This window comes from Sceloporus undulatus, chromosome 1 (genome assembly GCF_019175285.1).
Source record: "Sceloporus undulatus isolate JIND9_A2432 ecotype Alabama chromosome 1, SceUnd_v1.1, whole genome shotgun sequence".
Lineage (NCBI taxonomy): Eukaryota > Metazoa > Chordata > Lepidosauria > Squamata > Phrynosomatidae > Sceloporus > Sceloporus undulatus.
The window spans coordinates 61,695,161-61,714,911 of NC_056522.1; the positions used below are offsets into that span (position 1 = coordinate 61,695,161).

General features: G+C 45.0%; 1 protein-coding gene across 2 annotated transcripts in view; it reads right to left on the reverse strand.

The window, feature by feature from the left end:
• The window catches only part of SLC30A6 (solute carrier family 30 member 6), a 13,608-nt gene extending 13,505 nt beyond the window's left edge, over window positions 1-103 (reverse strand). For both annotated transcript variants that reach the window (XM_042445313.1, XM_042445315.1), the window contains exon 1: window positions 47-103. The gene's annotated coding sequence lies outside the window, so the exon portion shown is untranslated. The remainder of the gene's footprint in view (window positions 1-46) is intronic.
• Window positions 104-19,751: the final 19,648 nt, after the last annotated feature.

The window sequence follows — 19,751 nt, forward strand, 5'->3', positions numbered from 1 at the left end:
AAACATTTTCTGATGACATCAGCTTCAGCATATTAAGCAAACTTACCCAAAGGAATAGTGCTGGGGTAGGCTTTTTCTAATCACATCACCCAATACTTATTAAGCAAGTTATTAAACTAAAAAAACACAGAAAAATTCAAATGAAAATTCAAATAAGTAAAATCTAGCTATCAAAAGCTGAGGTGAGTTCTGATTTTCAAAATAACCTTCAAATAAATTCTGTTGACAGTGCAATCCTAAAAATGTTCTTAAAAGACATGCTCTAAGGCAGGGGTGTGCAAAAGCCCCTGGGGCTCATAATGAAGCTCTCAGGGCCTGTAATCTACAGGACCTAAGCAGAGCAGTGGCAGGATGAGGGCGACTTGGAAGATATCTCATCCACAGGGTTGCCATGAATCAGGGTTGACTAAAGGGCCGTTAACAACAAACAACGCATGCATAAGGATGGACTGCTAACCTGTGAAATCTCATATCAAAACACAAGCGACCTGCCACAATATGGTTTTCTTTAACAGGTTAAGAACCTATCCATACAAATTTCATATATTTAGGAATTTTAGTAAGCAAACATACTGAAAAGATAAAGATTGTTAGGTATGTGTATGCAGTTAAAGCTGTGGAAAGAAGATGACAGTTTATTCATGTAGAAGAAATGATAAACCTACAAGTTTCTCTGTGGGCTACTTTTTCAAAGATAAAAAATTTAATTAGGTTACATGCCAGTTCCTATGTAATGATACATTTGTTTTAAAGATGTTCCTCTAAAGTCACCTACCAGAGTTTCAAGATCATTGGGGAAGGCTTTCTTCTTGGTCTCCACATCATCACAGACTCATTTGGTGAGGACACGAGAGAGCCTTCTCACTTGCTGCTCCCACTCTCTCAACTCCCTTTTTGTGGGAGAATAAGCTGACACCCTATCTGCTCTCCTTCTTTGGCAGGCAAAGACCTTTCTATTTAAGCAAGAACCAGGGAAGAAATATGCAAGCAACTTAGGATAATTTCCTCCTGTCTATCCATTCTTCTTTTTCTTCTGGCCTAAAGCATGGCCTCTTTTACACTTCAAAACATACACTATGATTCTGCGTTAACTGCCATGGCAGCATCCGTATGGAATCCTACAGTTGGGTTGGTGGACGGAGGCCCTCATGCTGAAGAATTCCAGATTCTCTCCCAAACTACAAATCCCAGGTCCATGGGATGGAATCATGGCAGGTTCAAGTGGATCATGGTGCTACAATTTTGTAGTGTGGAAGGGGACCAAGGACAGGAAACATGTTTCCCACACTGAGGACTACATGCCCACAGGGACAATGTTTGAGGCCATGTGCGTGTTCATCCATCCCAGATACTTTGCCACTTAGCAAAGATCCACTACAAATGTCTTCTTGAAAAAGTGAAACATTGTGGGACAAACACATATCAGTGGTCCCCCCACTGCCATCATGCTGCTGCATCATGACAAACTATTTTCCCCCACCGACAGCAGCAGTAGTCCTATAACTGACTCCTTTGATTTATCAGACCTTGCACCTCAGATATCTGAGAAGCTCCTAGGCATCCTTCTCCACAAAATGCTAGTATCATATTAAATACATCCTACTGTCTAGAAATATGGCGCCACTTTGTGTTGGTGGGAAGTTGCTAGGGAAAGTGATAGCAGTGGCCCAGTAGCTCGCCATGAAACGAAGAGCCATCCTGATACTGACAAAACCAATTGGCCTCCTTCCTTCAAGATCAATACCATGCAAGGAGGACTAACCTTTTCATTCCTAGCATACAGTCAACTGCTAGGTATCCTGTTGTTAAAATTGGGGAGAGGAGATGTGCAAGGAAGCAGCATATATTAAAGTAATCTTTATCAGTCCCATAAATGCATGCCTCTCCAGTGTTGCCCAACTGCAACTTCCAGCCATAAGCCATATGCATATGGGGGATAGTGGGAGTTGGCAGCCACAACAACATTTGGAGAGTCACACATTATTATCCCTTGTATTTATTATCCAGTCACCCGAGACACAAATAAAAATGGCAGACAAGGCAATAAAACACACAAGATCATGATCAAATCCATTCACAAGTAATAAATATCCTATTGCATGATCTCTTCTCATGCACATTTCTAGTGCTTGGAAAATGTACTACTTAATTTCAAATTGCAATGTTGGGGGAATAATGCGGCAACAGCCACTTCAAGACATTTCAGCACAAAACAGTACTGAGTATTGGTGAATTCAACATCCAATGGTGCCAGTCAATAAAGCCCAAAACCAGACAGATTGCAGGCTGAGTAATCTTGCTATCCTGTTAAGCCCCACCTGGGGAAAAACCTCAAGGAAGAAAACAGCAATGAGCTAGAGTGTCTTTTGAAAAAAACTGATAGAAAGACAGCATTTAATATCACGTGATGCTAACAGCCCTAACCTCATTTCAATTACTATACTGGCTGTCTCTCTTTATATACAAACCAAGATTCGTATAATCAATTGAATATAGTGATGTCTATCATCAATTTACCATCCACAAGCATTTAATGTATAGAAACAGAAACGGTACCTATGCTGTTTGTAGGAACTGGCAACCACATAAGAAGGACAACCAGTACAGTACGATGTTTATTGCGCACAAACAGCAAGATACTTCCAGAGACATGTTAATGACAATGAGTTTTTAAAAGATAATATTTTTGTAAAGGAATGTAAAAAATGTGTTATTGCAAGAAAAAAGGATAAGATCCGGCAACGATAAGCATACAAAAGAAGATGAAAGTAGTTACATCAACTTCAACTCCTTGGCAAATCTCAAAGTATCAAAAGGACACATTGCTGGTGGACATATGTATGATCCAAAACAATATGTAAACTAATAGTTGTGTACAAAACCACAGAACAAATATCAGAACCAACATGGCTCCTTGTCTATGTCTCTTACAACTTTCCATTGCAATGCGCAGGTTGTAGAAACAGCATATTTGACTTCCACTGCACCATGAATTATTCCATTGTTACAATTCAAACTAGGAAAATAAATACAGGGTATAAATTTATAACATCAGAGTTAAGAAAGTCAGGGCACATCAGCGGCTGGTACTCAGTCTAAGATCTCAAAAACACCTGAGACCAGTGATGTTTTATTGGTTCATAAACCAATCCTCTGGAAGTCCCCTAACCTAATAGTAAATTCTAACTGAGTATTAATTAGACTGTTACTCCCTGAGTAAACAAGGCACTGTAAAACAAGTAAACCTATAACCAGAGCAAATGAACTGGCATAGGCAGAGAGAAAACAGAACATGGGCATATACTCATCATCAACTCATCATTACGTCCAACGTACTTCCAGGCCCCGCTGTGGAGTACAAAATCTGTGGATGCTCAAGTCCCATTGTAGTATACAACGGGAGTAAAATAAGAATGGTGTACCCTTATATAAAATGGCGAATACGAAAGATTTAATAGTTTTTGGAATTTAAAAATATTATGATTTTCAAACTGTAGATGGGTTGAATTTGGTGGAACGCAGAGTCCACGGAGACAGGGGCCGAACAGCACGTTCCTTTGGTAGTTCCCTGTTATAAATGGAAACAATTGCTCACCTTTTCCCTTCGATCAGAGGCGGACCGATCTGAATTCCTTTCCCTGCCGTCAACTTGCCAAGTAGGGATCTCTGGGATGTGCTAACAATTATTGTCCCCTGAGAACAAAAAAAGAACAGTAAGCGTTTCTGACCTTCTTTAATTGCTATCACATCTCCTTGAGCTTGATTTCTGATCACAAAACAAATCAATTGTCACAAAGTAACAGCCGAGTTATCAAGGAACACACTGATAGCTGGAACAAGCCGTCTAAATAAGGAGCGGACATTCGGAAACAGTGTGGCGATGCTTAGATAGCGTACTGCAAGCAATGCCACTGTTTAGAGCAGTGGGTCCCAGCTGTGCCCTTTAAAGAGGTTTGGACTTCGCTGCCCAGAAGCCTCAGCCTCGGGATTCCGGGAGCTGGAAAGTCAACAATCCTTAAGGGCACTTTGGGGACTGCTGCTTTGACAAGCGTATGCCTTGACAACAGCATACACAAAAGGAGCAACAGGGAAGTAAATGGTTATTTTCCAGACTTTAAACACACAGATACATACACATATACCACCATTATACACAATATCGAAAAGGCCTCAGATTATTAGATGGCTTTCACGATTCACATTTAGTATCTCATGAACCTATAAAGCAGTTACACTGAAAAATGCATACGAACTGCTCAGGGACACCACAGGAACCTCAAATACATCAGGGCTCCTTATAAGAAATTTCACAGGAATTAGTAAAAACAAACAAAACGAAAAAGCCAGAACAGGGGCTGCTGGGTCCCTCTGGGATCTGCAATTAGATGCCAGGAAACTCACTGGGACTGGGCAAAACCTGGCTGCTGCCAGACTGCAGAATTAATTTGGTTTGACGCCCCTGAACTGCCAGGCTCAACGTATAGAATCCTGGATTTGTAGTCCGTTGTGGGCAACAGGGCTCTCTGACTGACAACAGAAGGCCAAATAGCAAACGAAACTACAAATCACAGAATTTGCACAGCACTGAGCCTTGGCAGTGAAGCAGTGGAAAGGGGAACATAGCCATAAACAACATAGGCTCTCCCACACTAGAGTAATAATCCCTGTTTGGAGGCCGCGTTTCAGCATCCTGGCTCTTGGCTAGGGAATTCCTGGGATGCTGGAGTGTGTTGTGGGGCCCATTGTAGATGCGCCTAGAAGTGGCTGCGCATGCGCACAGAACGCCCTCCTCCCCAGCGGGGCCCTAATCCCGCTTTGTGTCGAAAACGAGGAAAGAAACCCACTCACACCATTGTTGGAGGGAGAAGCGGCTGCTCTCCCCAAGGGCCGGAAAAAGGCGGGGGCCCTCCCGTTCGCCATGGAGATGACGTGGTCGGGAGTCCAATAGCTGACGTGTTGATTGGTCAAGTCGCCGAAGCAGGGCAGGAACTGACGCGAGACGTCCTCTGTCAACGTTGCGGCGGGATGGAGAATAAAACACTCATGCGCCGAGCTCTGGGGGCAGTACTAGTAGCAGGGCGCTTCTACGGCCTCTAGAGAGGCTGGACTAAGTTGCCAAGGTTACGAGGCCGGCTTCCATTTGGGTCCATTCGCTCGTCGGAGAATGAAGTCGGTGTCTGTTCAATCAGACCGCTGGCCACAGACACAAGGCCGGTGTACATCACGAAACAAACCAAGAATTCCAAAGCATCTAGCCATGCACTAGAAGTGGTGTTAAATGGAGTGGCTGCATCCACACGGAGTAATAACCCGGTTTTGGCCGCGCTTAACATCGTTGGCCTGGCTCTTTGCTCCGCTCTGGGCCCACAACAACTCAACTACCCAGAATTCATAGCAAAGAGCAATACAAAGAGTTAAGAGGGCCTGCACCGCCCCACAAACACATCACATACACACATTGCCACCACAAACCAAACACAAAGCAACCAATGCCGTCTAAGGGACCAAAGGCAGCTTTTTCACAGAGTCCATTTGTCTCCTACAAGTTTCATACTCCTCTTTGTAAATGAAAGCAAATGCTTCTTATGGGGGTTTCATGCTATGTGGCCAAGACCCCCTGACTCTAAGTGGTGCCCAGTTCCATTTGCTATCGCCTCATTTTGCGATTCTTCAGGACTGGAAGCCAAACTTTGGCCTGTTTGCAGACGCCCAATAATGCCTGCTTCTGGTCTCATTTGGAGGTTGCTATTTAATGAACGCATGGGTCCTAAGAGCCAGAGGTCGTGCCAAAGCCAGACTCATTCCCTTAAGCACTGAGGCATTGGTGCGCTTCCGGAGTCTTAGGATGCATGCATCATTAAATAGCACCTCCAAAGAGTCACAAGAACGTTTATTTTGGCAGTCTGGAACGGCCTTTGTTCACTATGGGGGTTTCTTCTTTCTGGTGAAATTGTCCAAATGTTTAGGGATTTCAATGGCTTCCATCCCTGTGCTTTCTGACATACGATATAGACCTCATAGAGTTGGATTGAGAAGACCAAGGGCATGATACGGTCCACCCCATTCTGCCAATGCAGGAACCATCAACAAATCAAGCTCCCTGACAGATGGTCAATCAGCTCTTGTTTTTAAATAGACGTAAGGGAGAACTCCACGACGACTCTCCATGAGGAGTGGGTTCCCTGTCGAACAGCCCTTACTCTCAGACGTTCCTCCCTAAGTTGAGTGGAATCCGTTCCTTGAAGCTTGCATCCGGCCTGGTTCCTAGTCTCTGAGCAGCAGAAAACAAGCGTGCTCCCCCCATCCTCAACAGGGAAAGATCCCTCCAAGTTTTAAACAGGGCTATCATTCAACCCTTAACCATCTCTTCTCCAGCGAAATAGGCTCTTAGTAGAAGAGCGTAACTACTATGGGCCAGAAAGTTTTCAAACACACAACCAAACGCTTTTCAGTTGCACCCGCAGAAGGAGAACGGTCGCAACCGATGGCTCTTAGGAGAGGTCCCTGTCTCCAAGCCTGGAGTAGGTAAATGGTGCCCACGAGTCATGGCCAACATGGGACACTGTACCTCCCACCAAAGTGGTTTTTTTACCTATTTATCTCGTACAATCTACTTGGAGTTACATTTGCAAGCTTTCGAAGCCAAACTTGCTGGCTTCATCGGTGTGTTGGTGTGTGATTTGGAAGCTCGCCAACAAGTAACTGAGATTTTGGTTGGACAAGTAAAGTATCAACTGTTTTGGTGTTATTGGAGTTGCTATATGGCCAACATGGCTACCTAGATGCTACCTGGAGTTGTTTCAGTCACCTGCAGTATGCTGAAGAACCGTCTGTTTTACTCGTAATGCAATGGCATGAATAAACTGTGCTGGAGATACTAACTCCCTGAAGTGAGAAGAACCTCCTGACTCAGGCAGATGAGTATTTGTTGTGCTACGTTGTCCTTGCTTTTCGACTCGAGAGGGGGATCTTTCACAAACAAAGGCAGCCATTCAATTGCTCTAGGCAACTGCTGATAAGGTGAATTGTTGTTTGCAAATGATATAGACTAACTATGTACAGCCTTGGGCATTTACAGCGTTAATCTTTTGTTTGCTCACACAAACCCTTGAGTGCTAGCGCCAGGTGTAGAACTCCAAAACACAGTGCTAACCTTTATCTATGGCAGCCGATGGGACTCGGGCTCTTCTCGCGTCGGTCTGCGCAAAGCTGCGTTACGCAAACAGATTAATGGCTTCCCTGGAACAACACTTCCACACACTTACAACCAAAAATTGTATTCCTAGCTGAGAGGCAATTTTCATTCCGATTCTACAACCTCTTAGAAAAAAACCAGCACAACAGGTCACTTTTTTTACATGCATATAAGCAACATGTTATTACAAATGCCCGCTCTCCGGTAACAGAATACCATTGCCTGAAATGCCACCTAGTACCTCTGATACACAACCCAGCTGCACATGACAAGAACTCAAAAGCTCAGGTATTTCTCAACGTACAATATCCCATCGCCCAATGAGATTAACAAAAGAAAATAAGGCAGACTGGTAGGAATATCACTACGAGATATAACTCCGGACGAAAAGACACAACTACTGTCTCCGCCTGGAACTACTGAATACATATTGAATAGGCTAAAACCTTTGGGCAATAATGCCAGTTGCTTACAAAGCTTGGATAGATCAGCCAAGCTGGGGGAGGAGAGCCAGCAGTCTACACGTCATTTTGTGATCCGCGGGAGATCCAAGAACCAAACCCAAGCAATAACTAGGATAAGGACTACGGCATTCAAGTACAGTGCCACTCCCACTTTAAGCTGCACGTTTCACAAGCCTGTGGCATCCTGGGATGTCTGTTTGGGGAGATGCATTGAGGTTGCTCAGGCAGAGAGCTCTAGTGCTTTCCCGGAATTTCCCACGATGCGGCCATGGCCAGTCTCCTTGCACTTCAGGAATTTTTGTCCACAACGGGTAAAATTTAAGGCTAACCAAAGATAACCCAGGGTCATCCAAGTTAAGTTGTCGTCAAAAGATTTTCAGATGGTGGCGTCTCAGCCCAAACGAAGGCAATCCAAACGCAATCGGGAACTCCCCAGGAAGAGCTGAATTCGGGGGGGAAAGCAAATTTATAAGTGCTTTCCATTGCAAATTTGCAGTCAATGCGCATTTGCAGTAGTATAAATCTTCCCAGTGCAGGTCGTGGTAGCTGCCAACCAGGAAATCCTGTCCTCCCTCGCATCACAAACACGCTGATCAAAATCAAGAAGGGTACATACTATAAAGGCAACAAGTTCACTCGCATTCGCACTTTCGATGGACGCTGTGTTCATCTGTGCAGTGTGAAAACACTAAGTAATGTATGCATTTTTGTATCCCCCCCTCTTTCTTTCTCTTTTGGGAGGTGACACGTTCCCCTCCATTGAAAAAGTCCTATGGCCGCAGCCGCTTCACTTTTCCAAAGTCAAAAACAATAAATCCAGGATTGGAGCGCCGACAGCTAATGATTCAAAGTGCTTGTCCCCTTCGTTTCATTGAAGCACTTTGATACAACTATAAGGCAGTTTTGGGACAGAGGAGGCAAAGAATAGCAATGCGAGGAACCATGATGCCACCTCGACCAGCCAGACAGAATCGGATATTCCTCTCCCAACAATTCATTGGTATTCTTGATTCATTAATATAGGCCCTATACAGACAGGCAAAAAATAAAGCTTGCTTCGGGTTCCTTTTGGAGGTAATGCTGTTTCAAGGAGCAGGCTCCTAAGAGTCTGGAAGCTGCACCAAAGCTCTGCGCACCACTCCTTAGGAACGGAATCGTGGCTTTGGTGGGCTTCCGGGTCTTAGAACACATGCTTTATTTAAACAGCAAGACCTCCAAAGTAAAGCAGCTTTTATGGCCTGGCTGTATGGGGGCCTAGTTTGGTGACAAACTGACTTGGTTTTGCATTGCACCAGTTCTCCTAGATGCTAAACATTCACAACCCTGGTTCCCGAGAAGAAGCAATATTAATAAACACCCCATTCCATGAATATCCAGCCCGAGTTGAGGAAATCAATGATATTAGCAGAAGATATTCAGAATTGGAAAGGTTAATAAGATGGAAAGTGCAAAAGGGTAGTCTGATGCTGAACATCAAGAAAACAAAAAAATGACTCGCAGAAAAAATACACAAATTTAATCTGACAAAAACGAAACCTTGAAATAGTCCAGAATTCCCCAATCTAAGATCAAGAATGGAGACAGCAGGTCGAGAAAGAAGAAGAGACTTGGAATGGGAAGGGCACTATGAAAGAATCAGAAAAGATACCGAAGAGCAAAGACATACATGGATGAGCACTAAAGTCAGAATCGTCCAGGCCAATGTAATTCCCCATCACCCCATGTAGGGATGCAAAGGCTGGTCAGTGAAGGAAGAAAATCACCTCATTCGAAATGTCTGGAGGAAGAGTGCTGAGGATCCCTGGACAGCCAAGAAGATCCCAAAATTGGGTTCTAGAAAAGAGCAGACCAGGGTTCTGGACCTTGCATAAAGCTGAGAATTCATACGTTTGGCCACAGATGAGAAGGGCAAACGGATCACTAGAAAAAAACAATATTGTTTAGGAAATGTAGAGATAGAAGCAGAGAGTAGACCCAAACCAGATGAGTGGATTGATCAAGAGGTTTATGGGCAGAGGGCTTCAAGGATCTGGGCAAGACTGCATTGTAGAATAGGGATTCTGTGGAGAGGGTGCAATACGAGGGTTGCCATGAGTCGGAACCGACTCGGGCAGCTAACAACAACAATCCATTGATTTTGTTGTTTTCTGCCACCCGGATTGCCTGTGAAGAGAGTTAGTTTCCTGTCTAACCCTGGGGTCCGAACAGGACCAGGCCAAATAAAAGGTGCTTCAGGTCACTTCGGAGTATGCGCTGTTTAAATTAACACCTAAATGACACCGCATCTTAAGAGCCAAAGCTGTGCCAAAGCCGCCCGCGAGTCCTTTGGCTTTAGCACTGCGTTTCGGACTCTGAAGGAAGTATGCATCAGTTAAACAGCAATATACTCCAAATGACCCGAAGCATCTTTATTTTGGCCTGTCTGTCCAGGCCCATATTAAGTTCATGTTTTGGGAACCGTGATTTTTATATAGCCCGTGTTAACTGAAGACACGCTGCTCCTAATACTGGATTTATTTCAGCAGCCTCTCTCTTCCCCATCCTGTGCGTCTTATTACATCTCCTCCTTCGCTTAATAAACATGAATGCATGTTATTTGCCGTTCTTCGCCATTCCGGATTATGTGAAAGCAATTCCCTCCTCAACGGGTGGGCTAGCGAAATAGCGCTAAAAGGCTCCAAAGACTGCATACCATGACTCAAATGACAGAGAAACAAAGTTCATTGCTCAAACAATAACAGCCTAAGGAAGCCCAGGAAAAAAGATACAACCGCGGAAGTTCCATCCGAATGCACGTGGGGTCGTTTAATGAATGCCCATCGCTAATGTGGCATCACAGATAAATCTTCTTGATATTCATGCCGGCAGAATTCAAAAGCTAAGAGCTTGTGTTAGTCTGTAGAATAGTATAGAGATCTTGTAGCACCATTGAACTAACTAATACTATTTGTATTAGAAGAGATTCTTGTGGGCACCTTGAGACTCACCGAAAGAAAAGCTTTGCATCATGAGCTTTTTTGACTTAAGACTACGTCCTCAGATCAATTTGGAAGTAGACCTGAGTACTACAAAAGCGCACCTGCCAACGTCCGTTCGTTGGGCGAGTTCTCAAAGGTGCCGCCAAGAAGATCTCTCCGCATCATGTGCCAGGCAGGCTGTTAAAAGCAGCACTGGCCTGCGATCATTAGCAAAAGACGTTAAAAAACATTCAGGAGAAATCATGCACACAGGCCTCTCCTTGCACTCCCCTTCAGCAACTATTGCAACCGCCCTAGATAGGGGTCCCATCATGTCCACACCACTAACTGGGACAAAACATAGAAAAATGTAGGACAAAAATTTGCCCCCCAAAGATGACAGCCACAGATGTCGGCGAAACGTCCAGGGAATAAACCTCTTTATGAACATGGCCACATATAGTCGCAAACCCCACAAATACACGAATGGATGCAGGCCACGAAAGCCTTCGACTTCACAAACATGGAGGAGATTTTTGGACTTCTTCCTAGACAGAAGGACACACCACAGACAATGATAAATACATCTAGACCAACCTGTGAGACGAAGGCTCGGCAACTGCTGGAGGAGGCCGATGGAGGATCCTTGGCCACAAGGATGAGGGTGGCCATAATTGTCCCACTAAGAACCCGGACAAAAGGGTAGGCAAATGGCCGGCTAGGCTTCCATGGCTCTCGTCGCTGCGGGAGGAGACCTCGCCGTGGCAAGCGACAGAAAAGAAATTCCAGCGCAACATTAGGAAGACCTGCCTGACCATACGATCTGACAGTGGGAGATGCTCCCTTGTGGAAGATGGCGGAGTATCCTTCTTTGAGGTCTTTAAACAGAGTCTGATGGGCGGCATCTGTCAATGGGGATGCTTTGATTAGATTCCGGCTTGTGCGAATGTGGTTGGAAGGATGGCCCTTAGGTCTCTTCCAACTCTACGACTTCTATGAGTCCTATGGTTCACACCGCAAGCATCCCTACAGATTCTGGGTTTGGAGTTTCTAAGAAGAAGGATCTGCCTATGTCCGAGTCGCCCGTTTCAGCAAAAGGAATTATATGGGAAATTTTGCCTGAGTCTTTAGTTTGGCCAAGGGGACAAACACAACACTTTTGTGCAAATACCAGGGTCAATGAAGTGGGGGGCAGTCATGGAGAGGAACAAGGGGAAACTTTTTGGCCCGGGCACTCCAGCCGCTCCGGCCTGCCGGGAATTTCCACCCTTCTGAGCTCGGCACTTCCTCGGGCCGTTGTGTTGCAAAGCCAAAGATCAGTCAACACCCCCGCCCCACAAGGAGAGGAAAGTTCCTGGACAGAGGGGATGGAGGTGGTCGGTTAGTCCTGCGCTCCTGGTCACAATCTGGGTTGGGATTCACAGAGTTATTGTGCCCACAACCCATCGCACAGGACCACAGCCAATTCTTTAATAGCTCATTGTGGCCGAAAAGGGTAACATTACCTTAAATTAGTAACTATGATCGAATGGTTTTTTGCTTTTTCTGCAGAGGAGGGGGGGGGTGTTTAGGCAAATGCCAGAGGGGGCTTGTGGCTCCCAGGTGTTTGAGGGAAGTGAATCGACTGCTTGGATTTTATTCCAGGTTGTAAAAATGCAACGGCATCCCTGGCTAGGACCACTCTTTAAGCTTAATCTAATGAGTCCAGTCTCCAGGCCAGTGAACTACAGCAGAACCTTGTTTTGTTCCAGATGCGCCTTTGGATCCCAAAATCCGGTGGTCCTCAACCAAATTAAATACAAGGGCATAGGTCAACTGGTGTCCCAGCCTTATAGAAAATGGCCGATAAAGGTTCGCTGTAATGGGATTGATACTCTTTGGAATATTTCGTGTCCGTCCACTACCTTCTCTTTTACCACGTATGGTTGTTTAACCCCCCTGATTTGTATCTATAATAGATCTTATGTCATATGCTCGCGACAATGAGCTATACCATAAACTCCCAAATCCCCGGGACTATGAGCCAACAGGGCTGAGGCTCTGGGACTTAAGTCCAAAATCTCTTCAGGCAAGCAGATTTGGGGACCAATGCCCCTGTGGGTTCTGAGGTCCATAGGCAATTATGTTCTCACATATGACATTTTATTAGTCATATATCGGGGATGAACAACATATTTTGGACCTGCATTCGCAGTGGCCCCATACAGGCCCTTGAGTGCTTTTGGACTACATCTCGATAAGCCTTAGCATAATTGGCCTAGGCCTGGGCTCTGGAGCTGAAGTCCAAAATCTTGTTAAGGGAACAGTTTGGGACCACTGCCCCGGTGGATTCTGAGGCCTAGGCCATATTATGTGTCTCACAGATGGAAGTTTTAATTTAGTCATGTCTGGGATGGGAAACCATCATTTTTGGCCTGACTCTCAGTGGCCCCCATACTCGGGGCCCCTTGAGGTGATTTTGGACTTCATCTCCCAGAACCTCAGCCCTGTTGGCCTATGGCCTGGGCTCTGGTGGCTGAAGTCCAGAACTCTTAAAGAGCCCCAGTTTGGGGAGCACTTCTTCAAGGGAACTCTGTGAAAACTCTGGTTTTGTTTGTTTTCCTTTCCCTCACAACCTTGGACTACATCTCCCAGGATGCTCCTCTCTCCGCGCATGCGCAGTGGCAGCCTGGGCTTTTGAGTGGCAAGTAGACCTAAATAAATAAATAAATAATACCATAAATAAATAAATAAGTTGTGTTGTCTCATTGTGGGAGCGTTTCCTCTTCTCTGCTGCCTTTGCAGCAGGATCCAACTCTCTCTCTCTCTTCTAGCTTTCCGTCCTTCCTTCTTTTCTTCCTTGCTTTGCATCTTCTTCTCTTCTCCAAGAACTAGCTCTTCACTCTCTTCCTTCCTTCCTTCTCACAAAAAAGAAAAGTCCTCAAAAAAGAAGGATTTATCAGATCCACAAACAAACAAACAAACACCGCTCTGTCCCCGGATCGACTCGGATGAGCTCCCAATGAGAAGGAGGAACGAGGGAGCTGCACATCCTGGAAAAAACCGCCTGAAGTGGCCAGTGTGGCCAGGAGAGGAGCCAGGGGTTTCAAGCTATGGGCCAGCAAGCGGCGTTCCTCGCCTCCAAAACAGGTAAGGAGAGGAGGGGGAAAGGCACGTCTGGATGCCAAGACCGTGTCAGGCCCCTACAACGCGTCCCTCTCTGCAGTGGGGCTTAGAGTTGATATCCCTATAGGCGGGGTTGGGTGCGTGTTTTGGGCCCCCATACACGCCCACGTTTATTTTCCTTCGAGAAGCATAATGAGGTGGAAAGAGACCTCAAGGACCCCTTCTGCCATGCAGGGAACTCTCAGTCAAAGCATCCCCATGACAGATGGCCCATCCAGTCTATGCGTAAAGGCCTCTCAGGAGGGAGGCTCCACCACTCTTTGAGAAGAGCCCGTAGGATGGTCCTCCCAATGTGGGAGCTGGAATCTCTTTCCCTCACTTTGAATCCAAGGGCCAGTGTCCTATTCTCGGGACGCAAGGAAAAAAAGCTCACTCCAGCTCCATCTAGTGGTCTCTGGAGCAGCAGGAAAAAGGATCACTCATCTCACTATTAGCCTCTGGAGCAGCAGAAAAGCTCACTCCATCTCCAATCTATAGTCCTGGAGCAAGCAGGAAAAAGGAATCACTACGCATCTTCCATCTATTAGTCTCTGGAGCAGCAGGAAAGAAATCTCACTCCACTCAATCTGTTATCTCTGAGTCAGCAGGAAAAAAGCTCACTCCATCTCCATCTAGTAGTCTCTGGAGCAGCAGTACAAGTTTGCTCCTTCCATCAAATAATGACACCCCCTTTCAAATGTTCACATATTAAACAGGGCTATCGTATCAACGCGTACCTCTCTTCTCCATGCTAAACATCGCACAGCCCGTCTCTCTGAATCCTTTCCTCATAGGGATTCAATGGTTTCCAGACCCTTCAAACAAAACCATTTTAGGTCAACCTCCTTTGTACACACTCCAGTTTTTCTCAATGTCCTTTTGAATTGTTGGCCCAGAATTGAACAAAATATTCCAGATGGGGCCTGACAAAGCAAATATAGTGGCACTGTTACTCACTGTTACTACTGTTACTTCCCTTCATCTAGCACATACTTTTAGAGTGATGCAAAACCTAGAAATCGCATTGGCTTGGTTAGCTGCCGAATCAACTAGTGATTCATGTTCAACTTATGGTCGAATCTTGACCACTAGATCCATTTCACATGTAAGCCCATCCTATAATGTGTGCATTTCATTTTTGTTCCCTTACAGTCTCTCTCCGGGTTGAATTTATTTGTAGCTTTGAGCTTTGGCCCAGTTTCTAGTCTATTCAGTTTCATTTTGAATTGTTGATTCTGTCCTCGCCTTTTCTTCTTATGTCTTATTAGGATAATATTATAATAATAATAAAAATAAGAGAAATAAGTTATAAGAAGAAGAAAATGATTATAAAACCAAATAATGTGTTAATTCAAGAAAAATGAGTATTATTAAATTATTCTTATTATTCTTAATTACATTTTCCGTTACATTGCTACAACACTTTTTCTTCCCCCTTTTCGTCTTATGCCTTATTATAGTACTAATATGATATTAATTCATTTCTTTTATTAAAAACATTTTTCTCCAGTTTCTTCTAATAAAACCTTAAATAATAATAATAATTAATGAGTCAGTTTTCCTTTTAATTAAAAAAAACAAAATTGTCCTTTCCTCCCTTTTCTTTCTTTGTAAATGCCTTATAAATTAATTAATTTATTAATTTCAGATTTAATTAAAAAACAATTTTGTTGTACCACTTTTCTTCTTATGCAAAATAAGAATAATAATGTCCTGATAATTCATTTTCTTTTAAGTAATTTTTTCCCCCCCTTTTTTTCGTATGCCTTCGGCATCAGAAATGCCTTATCTGATAGTACTTAGTATTATTCTGCTTACCGGCCTCTTCTTATTATTCACTTCACATTTTCCTTTTGAATTCACCCACAAGTTTCCTTCCCTTTTCGATCTGCCTTCTTCCTCATCCTCTCGTTTTGTTGTTGTTATTAGTAGAACCCTACGTCTATTATCATCTAATAATATTAATAGTAATATGATTATATTATATTATATCTTGTATATTATATAGATCAGCTAGAAATATAAAGTATGATATTATATTATAGTTATAATATAATCTCATCTATCCATCCTCTTCTATTCTCCACCTTTCCTCTGTCTTCTTCCTCTCAGAACTACATCCCCTTGCCCCGCGCTTGCACTGCTCGGCGGCCCGGGCTCTGGCATTCTGGGAACGGTCCTTTTCCGTGAGCCGCTGCGCCCCCACTGTCTCTTCGCTGGTGCCACAATAAACTACAGTTCCCAGGATTCCCCTAGTGCTGAGCCAAGGCAGTCAAGGGTCTCAACTTGGATCGGTTCCTTCTTCCCCTCACCCTTCTGCCTGCGGTTTGGATGTGTAGTTATTAGTCCATTGGTAGACATCTATTAAAAAATTTCAATAGAAGTCCAATAAAATAATGGCAAAAACAAGCATTTTTGACCTATGCCAACATATGGCAAATCTAAATCTTGCCATGAAGGTGGCCTTAGGGTGGCCATAACAAGAATGACTTGAAGGCATGCAACAACACAACAACAAAAGCCAAACCGGTCATAGGGTTTTCTTGGCAGATTTCCCATGCCTCGCCTGAGGCTGAGACAGTGTGACCTTGTCCATGGTCACCCACTGGGTGTTTAATGCTCACCAGAGAATCAAACCCTGGGCTCCAGAAGTTTAGTCAGTCCCATCTCAACCACTACAAAGAAAACACCGGGATGCCCTCTTTGTTGACCAAGGAGCAAAGTATGGCATAGCCAACAACCCAAAACAGTTATAACTTTATGGGCACAGCCGAAGACGCACAAACAGCGTGTCCAAAGGAGGGCAAGGTTTCCAGACCCTTCACCAGTTTAGTGCATCCCATTTGACCCAGGCTCCAGTTTCTCAATGTCCTTTTTGAATGGGGTGCCCAGAACTGACACAGTATTCCAGTGGGGCCTGACCAGCAGATAGAGTGGGCACTAATTGCGTCGTGATCTAGACCTATACTGCTATTGATGCAGCCTAGAAATCAGCATTGGCCTTGTGGCTGCCGCATCACACTGTTTAGCTCATGTAACTGGGTCGACTAGGACTCCAGATCTCTTTCACACGTAGTTTCATTCAGCCAGGTGTCCCTCATTCCGATATCTAATGACATTTAGATAGATAGATAAAAGAGAGAGAGATAATAGATCGAAGATAGATAGGAATGCTTTCTGTCAATCCTAACAGAACAAGTCAAAACTAGATAGCTACACAAGAGAATCTCACCAGTTTTTAGCAAAAGGGGTGTGTTGAAGGGGTGTAATGAGGCAAGGTCCTCTTGAGGTGGAACCCGGTGTGTAGCGACATACACACCAACAACAAACAACAACAAAGGGTATTTATATACTTGCCTTTCCAAAGGATCAAGGCGGTTTACAAAGTTACATAAAGAAATTCATAAAAGAGAGAAAAGATACATGAGCAAAGACATAAAATGCTTTAAACAATACACAATGTGTGGCAAACGAAGACTCCATCCCATCACATGGTGTCAGTATGTGGGATCCGTTGCCCGTGGCCCTTTATGGGGTCTCTTCCCAACTTCATGGCTGTTTTCCATTAGTAATAGCCTTGGGATAACTTTGGAACAGCCCTTCCGCTGTTTCCGTACCTTCCGTACCCCAGTTTTCCGGTTAGTAGAGTAAGAATACCCAGGGAAGTCCGAAGGCTTTCATGGCTGGCATCCATAGTTTTTTGTGGGATCTTTTTCGTCTAATGTGGCCAGGTTTCGAAAAGAGTTATTCTGACGGTGCGCCAGCATCTGGTCTGTGGCTGGCATCTTCAGAGAAGGCAACTAATAAATAAAATACATTCGTCTTCTTCCCTGTCCTTTCCGCCTTTCCTTCCTTTCTTCTTCCTTTCCACCCGCTCTGTCCTTGCCTCTTTCGTTCTTCTTTCTCCTTCTTCGTGAGAATGTACCAAACTCTCTTCCTGGCCAGCGTTCCGAAGATGCCACCCCACACTGATGCTGGTGGAAACATCAGGAATAACTCTTCGAGAACATGGCCACAGAGCCCAAAAAACCCGCACTTTCCCCGTCCTTCCTTCCATCTTCCTTCTTCTCTCCCCTCTCCTTCCTTTCCTCTTTCCTCCGTCCTTTCTTCCTTCCTTCCTTCTGTCCGCGCATCTTCCTTCCCCATGCATTCCTTCTTTGGGCTTGAACTGTATAAATGTCCGTCATTATGAAAATCAACCTGAATGCATCTAGTCTGACCCAAACTAAAGTAAACTTGAGGGCCTTGGTTTGAACCAACCCTATCAATATCAATGCCCACTGTATAAGAAATAAATAATAATATAAGATATAATAATACCCTTTTCTTTGAGAATAACCGCTACCCTTTTCTATGCCCCTGTTTTTAGACTCCATACTCCCTTGTCCCAATGCTCAACGGTAGCATCATCGTAAGTGTAGCTCAAGAATGCCCCACTTATGTCTGGGACTGGAGCATCCATGATTTTGGTGCCCATTGGGGTCGTAGAACCAAACCCTAGCAGATATCAAAGGGCCCATTGTAATAAACAATAATAATAGTAAGATGCCCCATTGTAGACATGACCTACAAGGATTCCATAGATTTGGGGGTCCAGTGGGGGCCTGAACAACCCTACAGATCAAGGCCACTGTAATAAAGAATAATGATGATATAAGAATATAATATCCTTATTCCCTGCCACAGCTTGTCATTTCCAGAACCACGGAGGATACTTGTTAGCCATAATTTCCCCTAAACTCAGCCTGGGGCCGAAGCCGGTGTCTTTGGTGGTAAAGGAATCTCATCACATCAGCTGATCATGTAATCCACAGAATGGGTCATCTTTTCCCCCCTCGTGCCCCATAGTGCCTGAGAAAGGGGGACCACGTTCGTGGTCAGTGCAGTGAAGGACTCTGTCTGCCCTCTTGGGGTGATAGCCCAGGCGTCCTCCTTTTCCCATGCCCTACGTTTTCACCTCCTGACCATGAGGAATTCCAAACAAATCCTCCGCTGAGAGCTGGCTAAGAAGACATGAATTTTCATTGCTGTTGGTGCGCTTTGGCTTCTATTTTGGTAATGTCCCTGCAGTTTCCTTTCCCAGGCTAAAAGGCAACCACCTGCTTCGAAGGAGGAACCCAGCGTCCCCAGGATGTCCTTGGAGAGGTCGGCGCAGCATCCCCAAACGAGGACCACCTTGTCCCTCGAAGGAGCAACTCAGAAGTCCCCAGGATGTCCGGAATTCCAGCGCCACCATCCAAAAGAAACCCACCTGCCCCTCGAAGAGCAACTTAAGCGTCCCCAGGATGTCCAAGAAAGATCAGCGCCAGCAGCCTCAAAAAGAGACCACACCTGCCCTCGAAGGAGGCAACCAAGCGTCCCCAGGATGCCCAAGAATATCATCGCCAAGCATCCCAAAAGAAGCACACCGGCCCCCCTCGAAGGAGCAACTCAACTCAGCGTCCCCCAGGATTCCAGAAGTCAGCGCCAGCAGCCCCAAAGAAGACCACGACCTGCCCCTTGAAGGGCAACTAGCGTCCCCAGGAGTCCAAGAAATATCAGCGCCAGCATCACGCAAAAAGAAGAACCACACCTGCCCCTCGAAGGAAAGGCACTCACGTCCCCCAGGATTGCCAAGAATATCACGCCAGCATCCCCAAAAGAAACACACCGGCCCTCGAAGGAGGCAACTCAGCGTCCCCAGGATGTCCTAGAAATGCACGGCCAGATCCCAAAAGGATTACACCGTTTTTTCGGGAAGAGACTGAATCTGACACGCACTCTGTCTGGGAAGCAAATATGTGGCAAGCCTTGCCAAAGGGTCATTCGCAAAGAGAACCTTGCTGACCCTTGGCAAGCTTGCCACACATAAAAAATTGCAGTTCTCTAACGTTTCTCCCACCTCTTTTTTCCTCCTGACAGACCAAGGAGTATTCCATTCCATTCCTGTCAGCGTCTCTGATTTGACCTTGAAGAAGAAGGAAGAAGTTGCAGAAGGCTGTTGCGTTGGAG